Consider the following 12,274-nt stretch of genomic DNA (forward strand, 5'->3'; position numbering starts at 1 on the left):
GCAACACCAAGGGACACATCCAAAAAATTTATAACATCCCTGGATACTTCCAGGGAAAACTTAATCGTCGAGTGCATTGCGTTAGCTTCATTCACCATCTCATGGAGCAACTCCTCTGGACCCCTCCACAGAAGTAATACATCATCGACAAACCGGAAATACTGATAAATATATCCATTAAACTTTGGATTACACAAAAACATAGTGCGCTCCAATGATTCAACGAATATATTAGCAATAGAGGGAGCAGCCGGAGATCCCATGCTTGCCCCTTGACGCTGTATGTAAAAATCATTGTGGAACCTGAAATAATTAGACTTGAGAATGAGTTCCAAACAATCTAACAAGAAATATACCATCCCATTAGGGAGACTGGTTTCTAGTAGCTTATCTGCAATGACAGCAATAGCCTCTTCCTGAGGTATTGCTGTGAAGAGGCTTTGGATGTCAAGACTGCAAACTATGATATCACTTGGTACCTCATTCAATGCCTCCAGCCTCACCAATAAATCCGTGGTGTCTTTTAGGCAATGAGGAAATGAATTAACAACCCTTTGTAAATGCATATCCAAAAAACCTGCCAACGGGTACAATACTGACCCCCTACTGGACACAATTGGGCGCCCAGGGGGGTCAGTAAGCTGCTTGTGGACCTTCGGTAATAGATATAACAAAGGTATACTGGGATGTTCAACTGTCAAGCTCTTGGCCAGCTTTGTATCAATCACCTCATCCTCCACTGCTGCAGACAATAACCGATCCACCTTTCCTTTTACAATCACAGTAGGGTCCTCGTCACATTTAATGTAATGTAATTCATTCTGCACCTGTTTGAAGCCCTCTCTAAGATAGCTACTAACATCCTGTATCACAGTTGCCCCCCCTTTATCTGCCTTAGTGATTATAATGTCAGCATTATCAGCTAGCCGCTTTAAAGCTGCATTCTGGGTTGCAGTTAAATTGGGATGGATGTATCTGCTACTGTCCCAGTTCCTAATGATTTCCTGTCTGACCGCTTTTTCAAAGTTTTGAATGGCTGGAAATTCCTCATCAGGGGACCAATCAGACCGCTGCGTGTACCTAGACAATCTATTGTCAGTCCCACTCTCAGGCAAACTGTCTTTGAAAAAGGCCTTCAATTTTAGCCTCCGTATAAATCTGAACCAGTCCACTTCCCACTCAAACATGTTGTCAAGATGGGTGGGCACAAACCCCAATCCTTTCTCCAAAACAGATAGTTCCATTGGGTCAAGATTATAAGAGGAAATGTTTATGATGTTGCTCACCTGGCCTAGGTTCTTTTCCTCAGCTGGTAATAGTCCCTCTGCTGGCATGCGTTCGATCTGCTGGGGGCTGAACTGGCTCCTCTTTGCCCTGCATCTTCTGACGCGCCCCCTGTAATGGGAGCGCGGGCCTCTCGAAAATCCTGCTGGTCGGAGTCATCAGTCATAGACTCTGCAGTGTCCCATCCCCTTTCGTACCGGCTTGGCCGACCTCTCTCTCTACCGCCTCGCGGCTTGCCTCTACTCCGGGTTCCTCTGCGGCGACCTCCGTATCTCTGTCCGTATCTCTGTCCGGAAACCGGAAGTGCGTCAGCTCTGCCCCGTCCGCCCGGATACGCTGCCTTCCCGGAACCAATGTGTTGGTTCCCCTCAGCTTCACCTCCGGATACTCCTCTCGCGGTGGGGGCCCCGCCGCGCACTCTCCTCCTCTCATCTTTCCAGGAGTAAACGCGATCTGCACTATAGTCATCGGCATCGCGTTTCAACTTCATCTGTTTCCTTGCGGCCAGCGTGCGTTTTTCTGCGTTTATACTATCCTCAATCTCCAGCAACATCTCATTGTATTCCTCCAGGTTAGTGCTGTTTTTTAGTTTGTCATCTGCGTTACTGATCTCACCTCTGAGCTTGATAAGGTGAACCTGCAGTCGTTCAATGGTTAGCACCATGACGTCTATGCTGCACTTATTCAGAATTTTTGGTAGCCAATATGGAGTGCCATATGACCAGGTTGTTTTAATGGGACTTAATTATAATGAAACTATGTACTTGGGATCAGGGGGTCAAATGGTTTGGTGGGTGGAGCTGATAAGGGTGTGGTGGCTCAAACCTGATTGTGTATTTATATGAGGTTGTACTCATTTCACTGTTGTTATACACCTGATGAAGGATCGATGATCCGTAACATGTAGTGTTTGTTCGCCAATACACAGCAAAGTTTGCAGAGCCAGTGGTGTGCCGTCTCTTTTCTACTATTGATGTTCTATGCGCTGTACAGGCAGTCCAGCTGAGACTAGGCACCGGCTAATGTGCAGGTACTTCACAGACCTGAGATACCGTTTATTCATACTTTCACTGGTTGAGCCAGGTATACACCTAGATTTTATTACTAGATAGTCAGATGTAGCCCCAATAGTATTTGGTAGCCAAATTAGGCCCCAAAATTTGGTAGTCCCACCCAGTATAGTTCACCAGATGTGTCTGCCCCCTATACTGTAGCATTAGGTAGCCCCCTCAGTATAGGTAGCAGATGTGCCCCCTCTCTGTATAGGCGAGTTAACCAGTTGTGCTCCAGCATTAGGTAGGCCCTCCAGTATAGGAAGCCAGATATCCCCCCCCCCTCTGTGTAGGAAGCCAGATGTGCCTCGGTATTAAATACACCCCAGTAAAGGTATCCAAATGTGCTCCCATCAATTACTTCTCCTGTATAGGCGACTGATATCCCCCAGCATTAGGTAGGCTCCCAGTATATGGAGCATATGTGCCCCCTTTAGCATAGGTAGCCAGCTATGCCACCAGTATTATGTGGCCCCTTTCCCCACAGCATAGGCAGCAGATGTGCCCTTTCACCAGTATTAAATAGTTTTCCCAAGTATAAGTATCAGATAACCCTCCCCCCCCCCCTTCCCCATGCAAAGTCGTGAGTGGAGGCATGAGAGGATACTTACCTTTCGGCATCCTGCTCTATCAGCCATGTATCCAGAATCCCCTCTACCGCTACAGCAGCATTGCTCCTTGTGTGACATGCCAGTACATACCGGTGGGTCACATGAGGCCATTTAGACAGAACACTGGATAAGCAGCTGGTAGATAGCTTTTGTCCCTGGGCACAGAGAGGTGAGAGATGGGGGCGGGGTTGGACCCTGCTGGTGCCCCTGACTAGGTGGCCCCCTGGCCCTGAGCAAAGGACAGCCATGCTGCCAGAGAACTGCAAGCTCTGTAGCCCGCACTAGCCTCAAGAATCAAACACGAGTGTATTAATGTACAGCATGCATATGTGCAAAAGAGTTAAGTAGCAGGTTCAGTAACTTATCCCCTAAACATACCAATATGAGTCAATATTGGGTCAGAAATTGCGGTGAGTGAACCACAAACGGGTTAGGAGATGGCCTGTTCATATAGGAGGGAAGTGACCATTGAACTACCTAAGGAAAAGGAAGGATTGCTGTTTGTTGGAATAGTGGTGCAAGTGGAATTGAGAGGACTGGTTCACACTGGCCGTTGCTGAACTCTCTATGCCGCGAGTGCAATTGGCATTTTTTAGGATATAATATACTAGATGTAGTTTTATGGACTGGATTTAAGTGGATAGTATATGCAAACTGTGAGCGCTACCTCTTGAGAATTGAATTTAATTGTATATAAGAGGAGGAAAACCAGTTTGTGCTGATATCATTATAGCTGTGAGCGCATACTTCTTTTATAAATACCAATATGAGTACCTGACAGCAGTAGCTTACCCCTACCTGATCCCCCCTACCCTCTATTGCCCTGAAGCCAAGCAAGTGTCTGAATCAGGAATCACTTGTGCTAAAAGTGCTTCTTTTCTGACCCGGTTAACTTTCTGCATCATTACAATTCTCACTCAGCTCAGAAACTCCCTTGTCCAGTACTGCAAACTCTGCACAGCCTGCAGCCAAGTCTATTCACCGTACTGCATTACACACTGGCTGCTTCCACTTCACCACAATGAGAGGTGACTCCAGCCAATACAAGGCAGAAATGTATCGCAATGTCACAGCCAACCCAGCACTCCTACACAGCCACTAACGTCTGCGGGTTCATAGGTCTAGAAAGTAACTGACGGCCGCACTGGCACAGAATAAGTTAAAGGATAGGTGTTAGTGTGTGTGTGTGTGTGTGTGTGTGTGTGTGTGTGTTTGTGCACTGCACGGGGCCAATTACAGCCCCGATCAAGTGAACTGAGGTCTCTTTGGAACATTAGACCATAGGCTTAAGCTTACGTTTCCTTATGCCTAGAATCTCTTCTGCCCATACCCCCCTCCTCTATTAAAATCCTATTCAGATCATTCCCCATGGCCAGGAATCCTCGACTCTGTTCAGCCTGTGCTAGTGGAAGATTTTGAGCCAGTACCCTGCAATGGGCCCCTAGCACTTGCTGGCAGAAATGACTTGCTCTGATCAGCACAGATAGTACTTCAGAGGGGGAGAGAAAAAAAGGGAAAAACAATGAGGGGGGGGGGGGGGGGGTACAGGGTAAGGAATACAGGGTGAGAAGTGAGGGGGGAAAAAGTCTAAAGAAGACAGAGAGGAGAGGAAGAGGTATGAGAGCGAAAGGAAAGGCAAGACGAGGAGAAGAGAGAGGTGTTCAGAAGGCAAAAATGTAAAAGCTGAAATATAGACAAGCACAGGGCAGCACGTGGATAAAATGTGCTATCAGAAGAAGAGCCAGCAGTAAAGAAGGAAAAATAAATCATGACAGTATACTGTATGTCTACAATGGGTGGATGAATGTAGAAAACAGCAGAGAAGGTGAAGGTAAGAGTTACAGTACAGGCCTGGATCTGTGTATGGCAGCAAGTACCTTCCTGTATATACCATCTAACAATATGCTCCTGCATCTTCCCATTCCTCCTAACCAAGCACTTCAGTCTGCAATACAGATGATCAGACTTAAAACAAACCTGAAGCAAAAAAACAAACAAACCTGAATTGTATTTGTAGTACAGATAATAAATAGGACATTAGTAGCAAAGAAAAGAGTCTTATTTTTATTTTCAGTAATATAGTTTTTTTTGTAGCATTGCATCATTCTGTCATATTCACACTTTAGAAATCACACTCTGTATTTTAAGTTATGAAACGAAGCAGAAATAATGACCCTTTAAACGCTCTTGCAGTAAAACCTTATCTCAACCTGTCTCTCACTGTTTCTTGGCTGTTTAAAGAGAAACTCCAACCTAGAATTGAACTTTATCCCAATCAGTAGCTGATACCCCCTTTTACATGAGAAATATAATGCTTTTCACAAACAGACCATCAGGGGGCGCTGTATGACTGATTTTGTGCTGAAACCCCTCCCACAAGAAGCTCTGAGTACCGCGGTACTCTGGGCAAACTGCCACAATGTAACAATGTTCACTGACAGGAATTAGCTGTTTACAGCTGTCTCTAACAGCCAAAACAGCTAGGAGCAGCTACCTAACCTGCCCACAGTAACAATGTCACCATGTAATAAATGTCAGAAAGTGAATCTGGGAGAGGAAAGATTTTACAATGAGCAAACACTGACTAAATCATTTATACATAATTATGGTAAAAAATTAAGCACTTTTTTAACTACATTATTTTCACTGGAGTTCCTCTTTAAGTGCTTCAGAAAACAGGACTGTATTCGACCCAGTAGCTCAGAGAAGCTCTTTAAACATTTCTGCCACTTGGATGTGAGTCTCATGTCCGCAGCAGCAACTGCTACCGCCGCAGGGACACGCTTGTCACGTCCCTGCACTTTGCTGTGCTATGCGGGAGATTGTGTGGGCAGATGCCCATGATCACGATGTTACCGGGAACAGGGGGGATTGGCTGCAGGGGAGAAAAGTTCCCTGAGCCAATCCGCACATGTCAGCCGAGAACGATCACTGTTTTATTTCAAAAACAGTGTTCATTCTGAAATATGTTATAATTTAAGTAGGCCTCAGTTATTTGGACTGAGTTAGTCAAAAAGGCTTGATGAGCAGACCTGCCCTTTAAGGGGATTTTCTCTTAGAGAGAAAATCTGCAGTTCTGTCAGCAGAACTAGAACATACCAAGAAGCTGTTCTATGGACCAGGCCGCAGGTCTCACTGACCGGGGCATGTACCGCCACTAGAACAATAAACATCAGCCATGTTTTGTAAATATCCACATTCCTGCATGTATGTCAAATGCCTCATTGATTATTAATCGAGTAGGTGTGTATGATGACACCACGAGTGGGTCCACCACGAGTGGGTCTGATTTAGGGGATGGTGAAGATGATGTCATATTTAACTCTTTCCTAGTCGGTATTAAAACCGAGGTGGGCGATCAGAGCGCACTCGGCTTCTTACTTTCGCACTAGCTCGCAAGGCTGACTGGGACCTCTAAGTATGTTAATTCCTTTCTGTAATCTGATATAATGTATGCTGTACATAGGTAGTCTAGTGTAACTTAGGTTAGAAAGAAGGTACCTGATTGACTTCAGCAGGAAGTCTAATCAAGAAGCTTGTAACGCAACATGAAGATTGGCGTGGCTAGGATATGATGAACTGTGTCTATCTGTATTTCTGTTCTTGAATAAACAACCTAAACTTTGAAGAAGCCTGAGAAAGTCTATCTCCTGCTTGCTGTGGTGAGAGTCAAGTGGTCTCACAGTCTGTGAGACGCAACTGTAAGAAGTTAATGGTGTCGAAGCAAGGTGATATAGAACAGTTTATAACAAAATAGAGCTGCCGCACTTCCTACCGCGCTGATTTCCACCGCCTTCCACCGCTGATCGTTAGATTTATGAATGAGAACAAAGTTCTCATTCATTAATCTCCCCGCAGGCCACCATGATCGCAGGCATCCATTGATGCCTGCGTCACTTCCCTAGTTACAATGTAGCAACACATTGCTTCCTATTGTGTACTTATTGTACGCTAATAGGAAGGACATCTTGTGGCCAAATAGTAAAATGACACCTACTGATTTTAGGGAATAAATATTTTTAGATGTATGTCAAGAGGGCATATTGTTATTAAATTATGGGCTAAAAGTTAATAATGGATGTAAAACTGAGAAAGTGCACCTTTATTTCTAAATAAAATATTGTCAACATACATTTTACTAGGGATATTGTAACGATTGTGGAACTTTCTCCGTGATCAGCGCACAACGCGTGCGCTGACACGGCGGAAATCCTCCACAAGCGTATATTTGCAGGCACCCAGCAAAAGGTGCTACGCACCTGTAGAGGGAAATTCCTGTCGGGAAATGGCGCTGGGGAGTGCAGAGGAACCAATCCTCTGTACCTCCACAAGTGCCAGACAGGAATTGTACGAAGCGCAGAACGCAATCGCAAGAGAGGCGATTGCGAATGAGATTGAGCAAAGGGATAGGTTGTATGTGTGTGCGCCAATCCAGTCGCCACCCCGCGACCGCGCACACACAACAGCAGATACGAAATAGGAACGCGATCGCGAGAGGTGCGATCGCCAGACGTGACACAAGGCAGATCAGAATAGAATACGAGGGTAGCAAAGGCACAGCAAATACAATAAGGAGATACGGAAAATAATAAACGCTAGCTAACCGCGAACACCGCACTCATTCGCAACAGTGCACGCGGTTATGCGCGATCTCCACGTGATAAGCACAATAGAGACAAGCACGCCTAACTAACCATTAACAGACAAACATGAAACAGAGGACGCGAGCGCTTGCTTAACGGTTACCTCACCGAGCCTGCAGCAAGCGTAGCGGACAAGACAGACACACGAAAACAGGGACAAACGAGAGATAGGATCCACAGCACTAGCGAAAAGTGGCCAGCGTGATCCAGGTACAGAGTAGCAGAACAGAAGGATCCCCAGCGCTAGCGAAAAGTAGCTAGCGCGATCCCAGAAGACAGAACAGAAGGATCCCCAGCGCTAGCGAAAAGTAGCTAGCGCGATCCCAGGAGACAGAACAGAAGAGATAGCTGGTAGCAACCGCTGCACCAGCTATACTCCAAGAACAGAGATCAGAACCATTTCCTGTCGACCACCTTTGGGGCAGGACAATGGCAACAGGCAAGACAAGACAGAACAGGCAATACAGATAATACAACCTGACTGGGCTAGAAGGGGAGCCTAAAGCAACCCCCAGGAATTAACTATACTAGATAGCAATGGCTGACACTCCAGCAGTGTCCATCAGGAACAGAGCATGGAAGGGAAATGACCAGCAAAGCCTTCTGGGAAACATAAAGCTCTTATAGTGCCAGTCATCAAAGAAGGCAGGTAGGGGATTTGCATAACGAATGTATGCAAATTCCCCAGCAAGAGAACAGACCAGAAACTTGCAATGGAAAGACAGGTCTCTGTTCCAGAGACCTGCAGCCCACAGACTAGAGGAATGGACAAACAGCTGTCTGCCTGTGCAGCCAGCTGAGCGGATCATCACAGTACCCCCCGCTCTAGGGATGGATTCCAGACATCCCTCAAAACTGGTATCATCACAAAACTCTAACTGAAGACTCATGAAGGTCGGGGCAGCCCGACAAGGCCCAATTCCAGAGTCAGTCCATCCGAAACCGACCTCATCGGAAGCAGAAGCCACAGAAACATGCCCATCAGCACTACAAGTCTCAGCGTAACACCCATCAGGACTGTGGACACCAGAGAAGAAGCCATCGACACCCTCCAGACAATACCCACCACCTTCCAAGGAGCGTCCAAGAATACCAAACCTGCCGCAATACCTGTTCGAAGTGTCCCTTACAACACCAAAGCCATTGCTGATCGTATTCAGGGCACCAAGCAAAACCTTTCCCGGAATCTCCCAGAACGCCTTGAAGATCCCAAGAAGCCAGAACGCTCACCAGGCTCACATGGAGAACCACCAAGAACCCCTATGGAACCTATGATCATTCCAGACTCAAAATTAGTAAGACACCCATCAAGATCAGGACTTTCAGGGACCACTTCCGGGCATGCAAGCAGGCAGGCTATATCAGAACATGTCTCCACTGAGGAAGCATCTGAGTACGCTGGTAACCGAGGCACACTTGGGCTGTCTGGGTCACAGAGCACATCGGGGTACACCAGTACAGGAGAAACCTCAGGACATGTCGGGGAACTGCCAACCTCAGAGTCCGACACGACAAGACCAAAACCAGTACCGGGCAGAAAATCATCACGAGTAAAGGTCACAGATACTGGTCTTTCAAAAGAAGACTCGGACTCAAATTCAGAATTTTCTGTAACTGTAATATCATCATTGACTACACATGAATGAAGCTCCACAAGAGCTGCAAAAGTAGTCAGCAAGGCAGCAATGCCTACTGAAGTGGGCAACACCTCAGAAGGACCTGGGGGGCAGGAGACATCTCCTACAAGTTCTGCACCCTTTGGGAGGAACTCGGAGACCTTCAGATCATCAAACAAGACCTCAGGAACATCATTTTTCAAGTTGTCTAAGAAGGATTCTGTACTATCCATGTTACAGGGCAAAACTGGAACTTCACTTTGAGAACAGGGCAGATGTCCCAGGGAAGGTTCCACCATAAACTGAGACTGAATTTCATCATCATGAGTGGAACGTACAGGAATATTCACTGGACCACACACTGATTTCCTAACTTTAATCTCGCTGCACCCAGAACTCTGCGTAGCAGTCAAACTAGCTTGCAACTCCAAAACTGCAGAAAGACAGGTAAAAATAGCAGCAATACCTAGACGAGCCTCTAGGGGCAGGGCAGGAGATATTGTACAAGGCAATATTGACTCATCCAGAGTACTGGGTGGAGAGTCAATACTTTCTTCAGAATCAGACTCGCAAATGTCAATGCAAGTGGACATCATGCCTTCATTCATGGTACAGGGCAGGTTCAGAGAAAGCTTCTCTGGACAAGGCAAAGAAGCTTCAGCATCAGATTCGCAAAACCAAAGCGCTGTCTCACTCTTAGATTCGGCTAACAATGTAGAATCCGAGGAGTCAGAACGCAAAATTTGCGGATCCAAGATCGCTTTAGGTTGCGAAACCGGAAAATTTATACTTACCTACCGGTAATTTTCCTTTCCTGTTGAATCTTCATGGCAGCATACTACGGGGGTTAGTCCCGCCCACTAACCCTGCCAGGACCAGTCACTATAAATTTTTGCTGCACCCCACCCTCAGTGCTTTTTGTTTCTAGTACTACATTTAGACTGTTGAATTTAGGGTGGGTCCCTCGTATGCTGCCATGAAGATTCAACAGGAAAGGAAAATTACCGGTAGGTAAGTATAAATTTTCCGGTTTCCTGTAGAATCCATGGCAGCATACTACGGAACTTAACTAGAACAAAAAAAATGGGAGGGAGTCAGAATGTCATGCTTAAAGAAAAAGAAATAAATTTATTAATCATTCCATCATTAACCTTGCATGTACTAGAAGATCATTTGAACATATGTTTTATACAAGATTCTACTCATAAGTCAGGTCCCTGTTGTCGCCAGGTGTGTTAAAGAAAGTACTGTCCTCCCAAACTGGGCCGTAGAGGATGCTCCCGGATCTACCCTGTAATGGTTGATAAAGGTGTTGGCTGAGGACCAGTTTGCTGCTCTACATATCGTCTCTGACGAGACTCCTGCCAGAGCTGCCCATGAGGTGGAGATTGCTCTGGTAGAATGTGCGGTTACGTTTTCAGGTGGTTGCTCCCCTGCTGCTCTATATGTCTCTTTAATTGTTCTCACGAGCCATGAAGCGATCGTTCTTATCGCCGCAGGTTGACCTCTGCGGTAGCCTGTGGGTATTACAAATAACCTGTCTGTCTTGCGTATCCCCTTAGTTTCAGTTAAATATCTTCTTAGCAGTATTGGTATGTTTAGTGAATTTGGTTCCGCCGCTGATTCATCAACAAATACAGGTAAATTCCACTCTTGGTTGAAGTGAAAGGCAGATGAGACTTTTGGAACAAACTGTAGATTAGGTGTTAATGTCACTCTGTCAGGGAAGAATTGAAGGTGCGCCGGATCGATAGTAAGAGCCTGGATCTCGGATACTCGGCGTGCAGAAGCAATTGCCACCAAGAAAACAACCTTGAGCGTCAGGTTTACTAAGTTGCAACTTTCCAGAGGCATGAAAGGTGCTTTTGACAGTCCCAGAAGCACTGTGGGCCAGTCCCACTGTGGATATTGGTTACGTCTAGGTGGTCTCAACTTGGTTACCGCTCTGATAAATTGTAACACCAAAGGGTGGACTGCCCATCTTTTATCTGTTAGTGCGGAAATGGCCGAGATTTGGCCCTTTATTGTCCTCACTCCAAGGCCCATGTCAAGGCCTACCTGCAAAAATTCCAATATAACCGATATTGGTGGGTCCATTGGATCTATACTTCTCTGTGTCATAAAGGATGTGTATTTGTCCCACACTCTATGGTATGTTCTATTTGTAGACAGCTTCCTTGCTCTCAACAAGGTTTCGGTAACCGCGACAGAGCATCCTATTTCCGCCAGTTTCCTCCTCTCAACTTGCACGCCGTCAAATTGAGAATTTCGGGATGTGGGTGGAGTATCCCCCCTTGGCTGAGCAACTCTCTGGGACACGGTAGTTTGAACGGAGGTTCTACTAACAGTTCTTGCAACAGGGGGAACCATGGCCTGCGTGGCCACCAAGGAATGACTGCTAACACCGTCATCTCCTCCTTCTGTATCCGCTTGAGAAGATGGGGAATCAGTGGTGTTGGTGGGAACACATATGCGAGAGTGGAACTCCATGGTGCAGTTATTGCATCCCAAGCCTGGGCTTGTTTGCAGCGAAACCTTGTTATGAACAATGGGCACTTCGTGTTCTGTGGCGTTGCCATTAGGTCTATTTGTGGTTTTCCCCACTTGTGGCAGATCAGTTTGAAGATGCGAGGGTTGAGTGACCACTCGTTGTGATCTATCCAACCTCGACTCAGGGTATCCGCTGTCAGGTTTTGAGCCCCTGGTATGTGTATAGCTGATAGTAATATCAGGTTCTCCTGCGCCCAGTTCATAAGTGGTGCTACTTCCCTCAGTAGTGTTCCACTGCGAGTACCGCCCTGATTTCTGACGTAGGCCACAGCCGTTGTATTGTCCATTCTGAGGGTGACCGATTGTCCCCTTACTTCCTCCGCGAAGTGTCTGACTGCGTTCCACGCTGCCCGGATCTCCAGTATATTGGCAGGTGTCCCCCTCATGGGTGTTCTCCATTTGTTCTGAACATATGAGTGGCCTAGATGAGCTCCCCATCCCCATAGGCTTGCGTCGGTCGTGATATATAACGGGGTTTGCTCCCGAATTCTGTGATGAACCTGCAGGTTGCTTGCTTG

At 46.4% G+C, this 12,274-nt stretch overlaps 1 protein-coding gene across 1 annotated transcript in view; it reads left to right on the top strand.

Annotated features, from left to right (window-relative positions):
- The first annotated feature begins 4,672 nt into the window (after positions 1–4,672).
- PAPPA2 (pappalysin 2) overlaps positions 4,673–12,274 on the top strand; it is a 478,727-nt gene continuing 471,125 nt past the window's right edge. The window contains exon 1 of the mRNA XM_068239634.1: positions 4,673–4,778. The gene's annotated coding sequence lies outside the window, so the exon portion shown is untranslated. The remainder of the gene's footprint in view (positions 4,779–12,274) is intronic.

This window comes from Hyperolius riggenbachi, chromosome 6 (assembly GCF_040937935.1).
Source record: "Hyperolius riggenbachi isolate aHypRig1 chromosome 6, aHypRig1.pri, whole genome shotgun sequence".
In the NCBI taxonomy this organism is placed as follows: domain Eukaryota; kingdom Metazoa; phylum Chordata; class Amphibia; order Anura; family Hyperoliidae; genus Hyperolius; species Hyperolius riggenbachi.